The sequence below is a fragment of the Urocitellus parryii genome, unplaced genomic scaffold, assembly GCF_045843805.1.
Source record: "Urocitellus parryii isolate mUroPar1 unplaced genomic scaffold, mUroPar1.hap1 Scaffold_298, whole genome shotgun sequence".
Lineage (NCBI taxonomy): Eukaryota > Metazoa > Chordata > Mammalia > Rodentia > Sciuridae > Urocitellus > Urocitellus parryii.
In genome coordinates, this window is record NW_027552776.1 from 102,752 (window position 1) to 117,505 (window position 14,754).

Genomic DNA, 14,754 nt, shown 5'->3' on the forward strand with positions numbered 1-14,754 from the left:
TTAGAAGGTCCCTTAGGTGCTGAACCCATAGAACGTGTGCTGTCAATCCCTCATCCCCTCTTAGAGTCTGTGGCAGTAAGATTGAGTGGGACATTTATATGAAGAACATCATGGGGACTTTAATAGGAATGAAAGATCTTTAGTGTTTATACATATGTGAACATGTCGCTCATGAGACAGTGTCTCTCCTTCCTTGGAATTTTTATGCTACTGGGTGTCCCTATAATTGATCCGCATGTACTGAGCCACCTCTGTCCCATGGATAAACCCCAGGCCTTCACCATGGATGATGCTTTCAACGTGTTGAATTTGGAGGAGATCAAGATAGTTTAGAGCTAATTGTTTAATGTGTAGCCCTCCATCATGAAATCCCGTGTCTCTGGGCTATTTTTTAGGAGAGGTGGTGTGTCTTGTGTTACTGGTTCACTCTTCTCCAACAATAGTTGCTTTGTTCCAGTTTCCAACCTCAGTGTTCCGAGGTTGTGTGTGTATAGGGTTCTCTTTTTCAATCTGGATGTGAATGGAGACGTGTTGCTACACATCTCTGCGACATCCTCCTGATGCACCCCCTAAGTTCTAGTAGGTGGTACTTTGATCCTCGTTTTTCTCAAGGAAATTTCCGATTTCACTTGTGAGTTCTCCTTGCGTGACTGGTTAAATGGTGTTGTTTAATTTCCGTGTAGTTGGGATTGACAGTTTTCAATCTTTAATTTTATCTTCAATCTGTGGTGCTTGTTGATATACTTGATAGGATATCTGTGTCCTTAAGATCTAGAAGGCTTGTTTGTGACCTGGTGTGTGTCCTCTTGGGAGTGCTGCTCTAAGCACATCAGAGTAGTGTATTCTGCCCTTGGTGGCATATTCTGCATGTCTGTTGGGTCCTTTTGTCCTGGTTTACAGCTACACCTTGATGTGCAGTCTTAAGATTGTGTTGCTGTTAGTATGATCTCAGCTGCCCAATATCAATTGATTGAGGAGTTTCATTGATTCAGACTTAACACTGATTCATAATAACTTAAACAGCCACTTTGTTCTGTCCTGTAATCCTTTGGTCCCCTTTTCTCCTCTTTTCTATGTTCCTTTTCTGATTTTTAAAATGTTTAGTCTCATATTCTTTGCTTCCTTTACTACTTACATTTTTTATAAAGACATTTGATTTGAGAGTATTTTTTGGCTATTTTTTTAATTAAAGATAATAGATGACAAATGCATAATTTTACAGCACTGCTTTCATGATTGGTAAACTACCACGTGTGACTTACTGTCTAAACCTGGTGTTCTGACCGCATGCACCTCACACCCAGAAAGCCTCAACATGGGAGCTACCCACTGCGATGCTGAACGTCTTTTGAAAACTGAGCGGCCCACAGTTGTGTCTATCAGTATTCGAATGGTAAAAACCTCTCCTGGGAGAGGCTGAGATCATAAGTGAGCTTTTCAAAACCAATCTTCAAATCACTGGGACAAATAAGCTCTGATGTTTCAAAGCTCGCCAAGTGACCCTGCGGCACGTTTAGAGTCTTATCCCTTATTTTATAGTTTCAGAAAGAATGTTTTCCACAACTGAGTTGATAATTAAAAACACTTTTATGAGGATGAAATATATATAACATAAACATTCTGACCACTTTTCAGAATACAGTCAAGTGGCCTTGAATCTATTCACATTATTGCACAACAGCCACCACCACCCATGACAACACTCACTTCCTAACTGAATAGAGGTTCTCCACGTACCAAGGGACAGTGCCCCGCTGCCCCCTGTCTTGGTCTCTGGTACGCCCTTATGTTCCTGCTCTGTCACTCTACCCACTCTAACTCCTACCTTCTTTAAGTATATTTATACAATGTTTGTTCATTTGCGACAAAACTGGCTTCACTGAGTAACTTGAGGACTCAGCTAGGAGGCCCTGTGCTCCAGAATATTCTTCCATTTTAAGAGTTGATGATATTCCAGAGTCTGCAAAGGCCATTGCATATTGTTTACATATTCTTATGGTTGTAGGTGTTGAGTTGTTTCTATGTTTGAATATTTAAAGCATGGTTTTAGGAGCAATGATGTGGACATGAGTGTTTGACTCCCTGCATGTAGAACATGTGTGTGTGTGTGTGTGTGTGAGAGAGAGAGAGAGAGAGAGAGAGAGAGAGAACTGTGTTTGTGTGCTGGATCATGTGATATTTTATGGTGGAATATGTTTAAAAATGTAGTTTGGAAAAATACAGTTAATGAAGATGATGCAATATCTGAGAAGCATTGGAACTGTTGTGTATCTATACAGAGTTTAGAATAGCACAGGTTATGATAAGTGACATTCAACTCACAGGCCCCTATTAAGGATCCAGTGAGAAACATGACATCCCCGTAATATCTTGGAGAGGCACATGGTTTGGCTCTATTTTATGTACTTGCCATCCACGTTTGGCCAAGTGGATGGTTTAACAGAGGAAGTGAGACTTTGCATTGCATTTAAACCAGACTCTACACACTCTTTCATGATAAATCACTTCAAATTCAGCACAGTTTCTCACCATAACAGAACTTATCCACCACTGGCTACTGAAATGTTTAATGTGTTCTCCCACATATATCTGAAAATACTAATTATTCATTTTTTCAGTACAAATGAACACCAAAGGGCTGAGCGAGGCATAGCTATGGGTCATGAGGATCTGGATACAGTAAAATATTGGATCATCTTTCAGTGTGATTCTTACATAAGAGACAATGCTGTCCAAGATGGACATGACCATGAAGCAACTCATGAGCAGCAGGATTGTTTGGGTGGCCCTCAGTTCTGGGGATGACACTGGAGACAGGCTGGTGCTGTGGAGACACTGGGACTGCCCCTTGTGCCTGCACAGGAGAGCCACCATATATCCATTGGAGAGGGCCATTATTCCTATAAAGGGGACTTCCCTGAAGGTCACCAGGGTGGAGAAGCTGTGACACAGGAAGAAGGTAATGGGAATGAAGGAACAGGATTCAGTGACGTACATAAAGTTGACTGAGGTCCAATTGGGGGTAGCAGCAATGGAGATGAAGAGGTGGCTACTGAAGGATGAATAGATGAACCACAGGGAGAGAAGGAAACACAGGTTGTGACGTGAGGATTTATGTTTGAACTTTGCCAAGCAGGAGCTCCTGGGGCTGAGGGTGATGCTAGGAGGACACTCAGGAGGCAGGTGGCACAGATGGAGAAGCCCCTCATCAACCTGTACAGGTAGATGAGAAATTTACATGTCAGGTTACCCCACCTGTCCCCCTGAGGTGTAAAAATGTCCGCAGCTATGAAGCCATTGATGAATAGAAATACCAGGTGGATTAGGGCCAGGAGACCTATGGGCAGGTTAGTGGGCTTAGGTCTGTGCCCAGTAATGTGCAAGGAGATGTGCATGAGAAAAATAAGGGCATTGGCCATGACCCCATATCAATGTTTACAGCAGCACAATTCACAATGGCTGAACTGTGGAGCCAATCTAGACCCCCTTCATTGGATGAATGGATAAAAATGTGGCATATATAATCAAAGGCCTTTCAGACACTTTCATTATTAGGGAAAGGGCAACAATAATGTTTAAGTGAATAATGAAAATAAAGAAGATTAATGGATACAAATATTCTTCTTACCTAGATATGGACAATTCTTGTTACCTTGTCGTTGGGGCATGAAGAAGGAAACCACAATCAGATTCACTGGTCTTTTCATGGGAAGGTGACACAGGACCACTGACCTCTCACTTGAAATTTTCTCATGGGCAGAGCACACAGTATGGAGTGGCACCATTCACTCTTAAATTGTGTTATTAAATATAGGACAAGAAAGATTTTATGGGAAAGTTTGATAGATGCCTGTGGCAATGTGAGGTTGCCCTCATTACCTTCTGGGCTATATAAAATTATGGTTTTTAATTCCCCAGAGTCTAGTAATCACAGATCAGTAATATTCTATTTGTTCAGGAAGGTGAGAGAAGAAAACCTGAGTATATTTAGTACAAAGCAGACAGGCGACTTATTACATCCCTGATTGTTGGTTTAGGAGTAAATAGCATATCAAACAGGGAAACGGATATGTAACATGAGCACTGCTGTAGTTACTAGAAGAAAATTAAGTAGAAGCCTGAGATAATTGGCACTTCCTATTGAAAATAGCACCTAACTTTCTGTTTCACAAAGGATGATGCAACCTAGGAAGATCTCCTTCCTCACATTTCACAGAGCACCTTAGTCTTCTTAAATATAGGGGTGAGAGCTGGGTGTCTCAAGCAACCAAAAACCTCATTCCTAGACCTAGTTTGCCCCTTGAAACCTCCTCCTACATTTCAGGTACTCACTCACTATCTCTGTAAAAAAGAGAGGCACTTACCTGGATGGATGCAGAGCACTTGGTGCATCTGAGCAAAACCTGCATGGTTCTAAGGAAAGGGTGCTCTGAGCTCATCTCTCTCTGCAGCCTGCAATTTTAGTGTCTCTCCTAAGGTGAAAAGATCCCACTGGGGAGCACAGAACTATGGAGTCCCCTGGCGAATATTTCACTTTTTCCCTTGATTTGATTCTGTTCTGGATAACAACCATCTGGGGAGAGGTGCTCAAATTTTCCTATGAGTTCCCTTGTCAAAAAAAGTGTGTCCCAATCTTGTAGACAACTCCAAGTTCTTTTACTTGGATTTAAAGTTCAAATTAGCCTGTACCCTTTCCACATGTTGTGATGCCTGGATTCTGGGGGTGAGAGGTCCCTAGATTCTCCTGAGGTTTTGTAGATTCTCTCCCTGTGATTTCTGACAAATGCCCTTTTCCCCACTACATTTTCACATGGACCACCTGGTTTCCTGGATTTCCTGCTCACGTACTCCATAATTTCCATACAGAAAATTCCAGGATTCATACTGCATCAAATAAAAGTGCTCTTGAAACAAAGCAGAAAAAACAGAGGCATATCTGGAGGCTTGGGTTGAGGGAGTAGCAGGCAGGTGGCACCTACTTGTAGGTGAGGCACAGTGTGTGCTGGATTCCACTCTGTTGGGAACCTAAATGATCATCCTTCAGGTTCATCCTCATAAATGGAGACAGGAAAAAGTCTCACTCTTCCTCTGGAAAGAACAATCAAAATGTTTGTTTGTTTATTATGCAATTTATTTTTTTTAAGTTGGACACGATATCATTTTATTTTATTTATTTATTTTTAAGGGGTGCTAAGGATGGAACCCAGGGCCTTGCATATGCTAGGTGAGCAATGTACCATCAAGCCACAACCCCAGCCAAGTTTCTTATGTTATTTATACAAAATTATATAAAAATCTATTAGACCTGGAAACAAATGGAAGCCCATGACCTACAAACCTAAAATAAACACAAGAATTTTAAGTATACCTTGTGATGTTCCAGGTACTGGAATTAGATGATAATGCTCTGCTCTAAAAAGACCTGTAATCAATGTAATAATAGTTCATCCTGGTACAATAGATTAAAAGATTAGTTATGTCCTGAGAAAAATGGAAAATTAAAGGTATCAAATGAAACTGCAACGAACTAAAAATATAGTATCTCCAATGTGCAATTTCACATTTACCTGGGCAACGTGGCACAATCCTGTCATCCCAGCAGCTCGGGAGGCAGAGGCAGGAGGATCATGAGTTCAAAGCCAGCCTCAGAAACAGCAAGGCCCTAAGCAACTCAGTGAAACTCTGTCTCTAAATAAAATACAAAACAGAGCTGGGGATGGGTCTCAGGGGTCGAGCGCCCTAGAGTTCAATCCCTGGTACAAAAAAATTCACATTTACTAAACTGGATAGATTGGAAACTGTAGAAGAAAGCTTATGGAAACTGCAAAACAGGTTACTATGTATCCATAGTCAGAATAAAAAATTCAAATTAAATTTTTAGGACCATGGATGTAGGTTGGTGGTAAAGTCTAGGCTTAGCATGACTGGGCCCTGAGTTCAATCCCCAGCATCTAAAATATAAATATAAATATATATGATTTAGAACATGCAGTGATCTAAAGTATATTATATGAAAGCTTTCTAACCTATGGATATTTAGAAAGCTGAAATGAGGCCTGGGGTTGTGGCTCAGAGCTAGAACAGTCACCTAGCATGTTCAAGGGCTGGGTTTGATCTTCAGCACCTCATAAAAATAAATAAATAAAATAAAGGTATGGTGTCCAACTACAATTAAAAAACATAAATATTTATTATTTTTACTTATATATGACAGCAGAATGCACTACAATTCTTAGTACACATGTAGAACACAGTTTTTCATATATTTGTTGTATACAAAGTATATTCACAACAAATTGTGTTCTTGTACATGTACTTTGGATAATGATGTCCATCACATTCCACCATCCTTGCTAACCTACTGTTTCTCCCTTCTCTCCCACCCCTCTGCCCTATCTAAAATTCATCTACTCCTCCCATGTTCTCCCTCCCTACCCCACTATGAATCAGTGTCTTTGTATCAGAGGAAACATTTGGCATTTGGTGTTTTGGAGATTTCCTAACTTCACTTAGCATTATCTTCTCTAAAGCTATCCATTTACCTGTAAATTCCATGATTTTATTCTCTTTTATTGCTGAGTAATATTCCATTTTTTATATATGCCACATTTTTTATCCATTCATCCAATGGATAAATTGGTTCCTCAATTTAGCTATTGTGAATTGTGCTGCTATAAACATTGATGTGGCTATGTGCCTGTAGTATGCTGTTTTTAAGTCATTTGAGTATGGACCGAGGAGTGGGATAGCTGGGTCAAATGGTGGTTCCATTCCCAGATTTCCAAGGAATCTCCATACTGCTTTCCATATTGCCTGTACCAACTTGCAGTCCCACCAGCAATGTATGAGTATACATTTTTCTCCACATCCTGGCCAACACTTATTTTTGTGTGTCTTCATAATAGCTGCCATTCTGACTGGAGTGAGATGACATCTTAGAGCAGTATTGATTTGACTTTCTCTAATTGCTAGAGATGATGAACATTTTTTTCATGTTTGTTGATTGATTGTATATCTTCTTCTGAGAAGTGTCTGTTCAGGTCTTTGGCCCATTTGTTCATTGGGTTATTTGGATTTTTGGTGCTTAGCTTTTTGAGTTCCTTATATACCCTAGAGATAATGCTCTGTCTGATGGGTGAGGGGTAAAGATTTACTCCCAAGATGTAGGTTCTCTATTTACCTCACAGATTGTTTCTTTTGCTGAGAGGAAACATTTAAGTATGATTACTCATTCTTGATTTTAATTCTTGTGCTATAGGAGTCTTATTAAGAAAGTTGAGGCCTGATCCCACATGAGAGAGATTAGGGCCTATTTTTCTTTTATTAGATGCAGGGTCTCTGGTTTTATTCCCAGGTCCTTGATCCATTAAAAGAAACCTGAAATGAAAAAGAAAAGTGGGGAGGGGGGTTATTTACAGAAAATAAGGCCTAAATTTTTTCAAACCCTTATGAGACACATCAACTAAAATTTCCACAAATTCAAAGACAAAACATAGATGACACATTGTAGCAAAAGTGCTGTCATGGTTTAGATGTGAGCTGTCCCCAAAAAGCTTATGAGTGACACAATACAAAAGGTTTATAGGTGAAATGATCGGGTTTCACACAGCCTTAAACCAATCAGTGGATTAAAGTACTGACAGGGATTAAATGGGCAGAGCTGTGGGCAGGTGGTGTGTGGCTAGAGGAGTTGGGCACTAAGGGCGGCCTTCGTAGGGTCTATCTTGTTAAGGTGAGGATCTCTACATCTGTGTGTATGTGTGTGTGTGTGTGTGTGTGTGTGTGTGTGTGTGTGTCTCCCCCATCTCTGCTTCATGGTGACAATGTCCTGACAATGTTTCTGCCATGATGTCCTGCCTCACTTCAGGCATTTTCTGGTCAACCTTCTTGCTTGGTCCCACATGAGCTTTTGAGGGATCCCTCCCATCCAAAAAAAAAAAAAAAAGTAGTGAAATTTCTGAATTTACATTTTTTGTGTGTGTGTTTCTGCCCATTTTTCATCTGAAAAGTACCCAATAGTGATGGCAGATCTGGTGTCAGAAACCTAGAATTTGTATGGTTTCAGATGATCTCCCCAGAAGAACAGTATTTCTGTCAGAACTGGGCTCCGTGTCTGCTGAAATCAATGATTTCCCTTCTGGAAATAGCCAGAGGATACCCCCATGGCTTGGCCTCCAGTTCTCAGACTCTGAAAAGGAATAGCTCTTCCACCCGCAGCCTGCTCCTGTGGTTTTTCTGTCATGATTCCTTTCCAGCCATGTCACTATTGTGTGTCTTAATGGATTTTCTTCTTGTTCATGCTTTTTGGATTTATGGAGTTTTGTTGATCTGTGGATTTATAGCTGCAATTACATTTGGAAATGTTTTGGCTGTTATTTATTTATTTATTTATTTATTTATTTATTTTGGTTTGTTTGTTTGCTTATTTGTTTGTTTGTTTTTTTTTTCTGACTTCCCTAACCTTACATCTCTTACACATATGTAACAGCCCCTGAATAGTCCACAAAATTCTGGAAGCTTTTCTTAATATCCATGTAATTGTGCATGATCCAGTTAGTGAAAATCCTCTCACTTGGTCATTTTTAACACCTTTTTTTAAACAACTTTCTAGATACACCCTTTCCTTGACAATTCCTTCAGTGTATTTTTTCTGAAAATATCATTCTCGAATTATTTTTTTCTTGATTATGTTCCTGGATTTTGGCTGCAGGGTGTTCATTCCAGTTGTTAGTTGGTTGGTTTTCTTTTCTTTTTTTTTGGTATCAGTATGGAACCCAGGGGAACTTAAACACTGAGCCCCCGTCCCCAGCCCTTTCCATTTTTATTTAGAGACAGGGCCTCACTGAGTTGGCTAGGGCCTCACTAAGTTGCTGAGGATGGCCTCCAACTTGCAAGCCTCCTGCCTCAGCCTCCCAAACTGCTGGAATAACCGTTATGCACCACCACACCTGGATTCATTCAGTTATTTAATATAAAAGGGTTATTTAAGAATGCTTTTATATTTACATAAAATGTAACAAAACATCAGAGGAATTTCCTAAAATCCTCCCTCTGAGAAGGAGAAATCCATTCTCCATTTTACAAATTTAGCATTACTGTGTGTACTGGTTTGCTAGAGCCATCAGATCAGAATACCACAGACTGAGCGCTCAAAAGGTCGGAAATCCAAGATGAATGTGTCCTTAGATTTGCTTTCTCCTGTGACCTCTCTTCTTGCCTTGCAGATGGCCACCTGGGGTGGTGTCCTTTTCTGGTATCCCCTCTGAGCGTTGTCTGTATACAAATCTCTTCTTATAAGGACATGAGTAACACCGTTTTAGGACAAAGCCATGTGAACTCGTGTGAACGTACCGTAACTATATTGGTAAAGGTTCTGCCTTCCAATGTTACCTCAGTATCAAGGTCTGAGAGTTAGGACTTGAATGTAGGAAGTTTGACAGTACATAAGCCAGCCTGTGACACGGGGTGCCAAACCAAGGACTGACATCAAACACTACCCCTAACAAATAAGAGTTATTTTTGAATTTCACAAAATTTTTTTGTGAGTCATTTATTCATATGCACATAGGAAAGTAAAGTTCAATTCATTCTACTGTCTTCTATATTCAGATTGCCCCTCCCTTTCCTTCATTCCCCTTTGAAAAATAGAATGTACTTCCATTCTTTCCTATCCCTCACTTATTGTGAGATATCATCCGCATACTAGAGAAAGCATTGAGCCTTTAGTTTGGAGAAATTGAATAACTCTCATTAGCATGACAGTTGCCCCTTCCATCCACTGACTGGCAATGCGTGTCACTCCTCTTAGTTTGAGTAATATTCCACGGTGTGTATGTAGCACATTTTTTTTTTTTTACCAATTCATCAGGTGAAGGACACCTGTGTTGGTTCCACGGTGAGCGATTGTGAGTTGAGCTGGTATGAACATTGATGTGCCTGTATCACTATAGTACACTGATTTTAAGTCCTCTTGGTGTGTGCTGAGGAGAGGGGTAATTGGGACAACCATTCCCAATTTCCTGAGGAATCTCCACACTGCTTTCCAGATTTGCACCAGTTTGCAATTCCACAGCCATGGATGAGTGTAACTTTTCCCCCACATCCTCACTGGCACTTATTGTTACTTGTATTATTCATGATTGCCACTCTGACTGGTATGAGATGAAATCTCAGTAGAGTTTTAGTTTGCATTTCTCTAATTGCTAGAAAAAACAAAAACCTCAAAAAATGCTGAACATTTTTTGCTATATTTGTTTACCATTGGTATTTCTCTCTCTATGAAGTGTCTGCTCATTTTCTTTACCCATTTATGGATTGGGTTATTTGTTTTGTGAAGTTCAGTGTTTTGAGTTATATCCAGGAGATTAGTGCTCTGACTGAAATGTGGGTGGCCAAGATGTTCTCCCATTATGTAAACCCTCTCTCCCCATTCTTGATCATTACCCTTGCTGTAAAGAAGCTTTTGAGTTTGGTTTCATGCCATTTATTTACTCTTTATTGAACTTTTTTGCACTTCAGGAGATTTATTGAGGAAATTGGTTCCTAAGCCAATATGAGGTAGATTGGGGTCTCTGCGTCTCTTGTTTAATGCCTAAGTTCTTGATACACTTAGAATTGGGTTTTGTGCAGGTTGAGAGACAGGGATTTAATTGCATGTGGCTACATGTGGATTTCTAGTTTTCCCCACTCCATTTTTTGAGAGGTTATCATTTCTCCAATGTGTGTTTTCAGCACCTTTGTCTAGTATGAGGTCACTGTATTTCTGTGGATTCGTCTCTGTGTCTTCTGTTCTTATCATTGGTCTACCTGTCTGCTTGGTGCCCATACACCATGCCATTTTTGATACTGTAGCTCTGTAGTATAATTTAAGGTCGGGTATTGTGGTATTTCCTGCTTCATTTTTCTTGTTAAGGATTGGTTTGGCTATTCTGGGCCTCTTGTTTTTTTGTTTTTTTTTTTTTTTCAAATGAATGTCATGACTGATTGTTTCTATTCCTATGGAAAATGTTACTGGGATTTTAATAGGAACTGCATTCAATCTGTGTAGCACTTGTGGTAGTGTGGTCATTTGGACAATGTTAATTCTGCCTCTCCAAGATCATGGAAGATCTTTCCATCTCCTAAGGTCTTTTTCAATTTTATTCTTTAGGGTTCTGTGTTTTCATTGTAGAAGTCTTTTATCTCTTTTGTTAGATTGTTCCCAAATATTTTTTTTTGAGGCTACTGTGAATGGGATAGTTTTCCTAATTTCTTTTTCAGGCAATTCATCACTGATGCATAGGAATGCTATTAAATTATAGGTGTTGATTTTACATTCCACTACTTTTCTAAATTCATTTGTGAGTTCTAGAAGTATTCTAGTGGAGATTTTTGGTTTCTCTAAATATAGAATCATTTCATAAGCAAATAAGGATAACTTGAGTTCTTTTTCTCTTCATGTCCCATTAATTTCTTTCTTCTGTCAGCCTTCTCTGGCTAGAGTTTCAAGATGACGTTGAATGAGAAATGGTGAAACAGGGCATCCTTAACTTGTACCAGAATTTCAAGAGAATACGCTTTCAATTTTTCCACTTAGGATGATGTTGGCATTGGGTTTAGCATATATAGCTTTTACAATATATGTTCCTTATATCCCTAGTTCTTCTAGAATTTTGAACATGAATGCTTGCTGTACTTTATCAAAGTTTTTTTTTTCTGTATCTATTGAGATAGTATGATTCTTGTCTCTAATTCGATTGATGTGATGTATTACATTTATTGATTTCTGTTACGTTGAACCAAACTTGCATCTTTAGATGAATCCCTCTTGATCGTAGTCAACTAGATATTTTAAATGTTTTTATGTGCAGTTTGCCAGAATATTATGAAGAATTTTTGCATCTAATTTGATCAGGGATATTGGTCTGAGGTTTCTTTTCTTGAGGTGTCTTCGTCTGGTTTTGGAATCAGGGTGATACCAGCTTATAGATTGAGTTTAAAAAGGTTCCCTCCTCTTCTATTGCCTGGAATAATATGAGGAGTGTTGGTTTTAACTCTTCCTTGAAAGTGTCATGGAATTGGCTGAGTCCTATGAGAACTCAAAGTTTTTTATGAGATATTATTTGTACTTTCAGTCATTTTAGTTTATTTTTGGCTTTTCATTTGAATTAGTTTGTCCTTCTTTCCCTTTGCTTATTTCTCACTTACATTTTTCATTTCTCCTTCAAGAAATATTTTTAGTATATTTTGTAATGCATTCTTTCTAGTCTTGTAAATTTCTTTAACTTATGTTTGTCATGAAAGGTTTTTATTTCAGCATCAATTCTGAGATTTGATTTTGCTGGGTATTGTACTCTTGGCTACCATACACTTTCTTTCAGAGCTCAGCATATATTATTCCAAGACATACTAGTTTTCAGGGTCTTGGTTGAAAAACAGGATGAGATCCAGATTGATTTTCCTCTAAATGTGACACTTCATTTTTCTCTGAAATCCTTTAAAATTCTATTTTTATTTTGTATGGTAGGAATTTTCATAATAATGTGCCTTGGTGTGGGACTGTTTTAATTTTGCATATTTGAGGTCCTATAAGCCTCCTGTATTTGATTTTGCACTTAATCAGTTAAGTTTGGGAAATTTGCTGATATTATTTCATTGAAAATTTGTACATTCCTTTGGTTTAAATCTCTGTGCCTTCATTTATCCTGATAAATCTTGAATTTGGTCTCTTCATGTTATCTCATATTTCTTGGAAATTCTACTCACATGTCTTATAACATCTTCCCTGCATGGTTAGCTTTATTTTCAAAATCATATATGTTGTCTTAATGGCCAGAATGGATATTTTAATATCTTAATATCTTTCTTAACCTGTAACAGAAATGCAAACCTGAAGCTGAGTTTGGAAACCCTAGGAGACATAACATCCCAAACCACATGGTCATTGTGAGAGTGGACCAGGGATGACAGCTTCACATTTTAGGGGAGGATTCTCAGAGCCACTGGGAATGCATGGGAGGTGTCATTAACCACTCACTCCAGAGGAGAGACATTACAATATGTGGAATAGGATTGAGCTAATTTGAACATGGGTTTTAAAAAATGAGAATATGGATATACTCCACATTACTAGGAGCTGTGAGATCCTCACATGAGTGTGTCCAGGGACTTGAAAAAAGTTTTGAGTTCAACTTTCCCCCAGTTTCTATTATCCAGCAGAGACCAAAGTAAAAGTAAGTGACACGTTCCACTGGGGAAGCCACAGTTCTGTGTTCCCAAGTGGCATCTTGTCACTGTCTTCAGATGCTAAAATTAAAGGCCTACAGAGAGATGAGTTAAAGACATCCTTTCATTAAAATGGTGCAGGATCAGCTCAGATCTCCTAACTCCCCATGCTACCTACCCAGGTAAGTGCTTTTCTATTCCTAAGATGCAGCACGAGTGTGTGAGTGGGCTTCTGTGATTATGATGAAGAATTAAAATAGTCAAATTGTATGTTAGGATCTTTGGTAGTTCTGAATTATGTCCTCAGCTCTAACCACACTGAACATCTCAGAGGACTGTTTTCTCTAGACTGCAAAGGGAAATTCTCTTCTTACTACAGTTAGCCCTTTACTTTGGTGACTCATGAATTTTGTTAATTTTTAGTAACAAATGATTGTCTCAAGTAATTCATTTCAGGTTCTCATCTATTTCTCAGATGCAGTGAGTTTAATATATGGCTCCATCAGATCTCAAAGTTCATGTTACTAAGTTGTCTTGCTATTTTCTGCTACAATCTTACTAGTTCATATTAATATTCACCAAGAAAGAGAATTTTATTTTACAGACTTGATTTTCATTCTTTTGTCTCCATAAATCAGTTCAAAATATTATTTTTCAGCATTTAGTTTTACTACCTGAGATAATGAGAGAGAAATTTATACAAACTGAAGTACTTTTCAATTAATCAGAATGAAATTATGTTCTCTTTTCAGATCATTGGCTTATGCAGAGAGTTGAGCCTCACATTCCTACAAAACATCAAATAGCATTGTCTTATGCTGAAGTATTTTGTCTCAGTTTTGACCTCCAAAAGTAAACCCATCATGCTCTAGGAAACAACAAAAAAATATTTTGAACTGATTTATGGAGACAAGAGAATGAAAACTCAAGCCTATAAAATAAAATTCTTTTCCTTGATGAATATTGCTATGAACTAGTAAGGCTGAAGTATAAAATAGCAAGACGACTCAGAAATATGAAGTTTGAGATCTGATAGAGCCATACATTAAACTCTCAGCCATCTGAGAAATAGATGAGAACTTGAAGTGATTTACTTGAGATAATAATTTCTTATTAAAAACTAACAATATTCATGAGTCATCAAAGAAAAGGTCTAAACACAGTGCCATGGGGTTCAAGCTGGAGCAGGGACCAGGGGCTGCAGTTGCTTACTATTAAAACCAAGTGGTGAGAGTAGCATCAGACCACCCCTTCCTGGCTTGAAAAGGTCCCACGGTGTCCCCTCTACAGGACATCAGGGAGAACGAGAATGTTAATGGGTAAGTCATGGTGAACTTGATCTGAGTGAAACAAAAACAAAATATGACCTTTCTGTAGCTAATGCACATCACTAAATGAAAATATAGATTCCAGTGGTTACAGGACATGTGAGACTGTGTTCACCTTTAACCTGAGAACACAGATATGTCTCCACTCCCTGCAGCCTGTGTCTCTCCACACACAGCTGTGGTAGCCCAAGCTGGTGTTGGCTCTACCGAGAGCCTCCTCCTC

At 38.8% G+C, this 14,754-nt stretch overlaps 1 pseudogene; it reads right to left on the reverse strand.

Annotated features, from left to right (window-relative positions):
- Positions 1-2,598: 2,598 nt before the first annotated feature.
- On the reverse strand, positions 2,599-3,428 carry LOC113178035 (vomeronasal type-1 receptor 97-like; annotated as a pseudogene).
- Between the last annotated feature and the right edge of the window lie 11,326 nt (positions 3,429-14,754).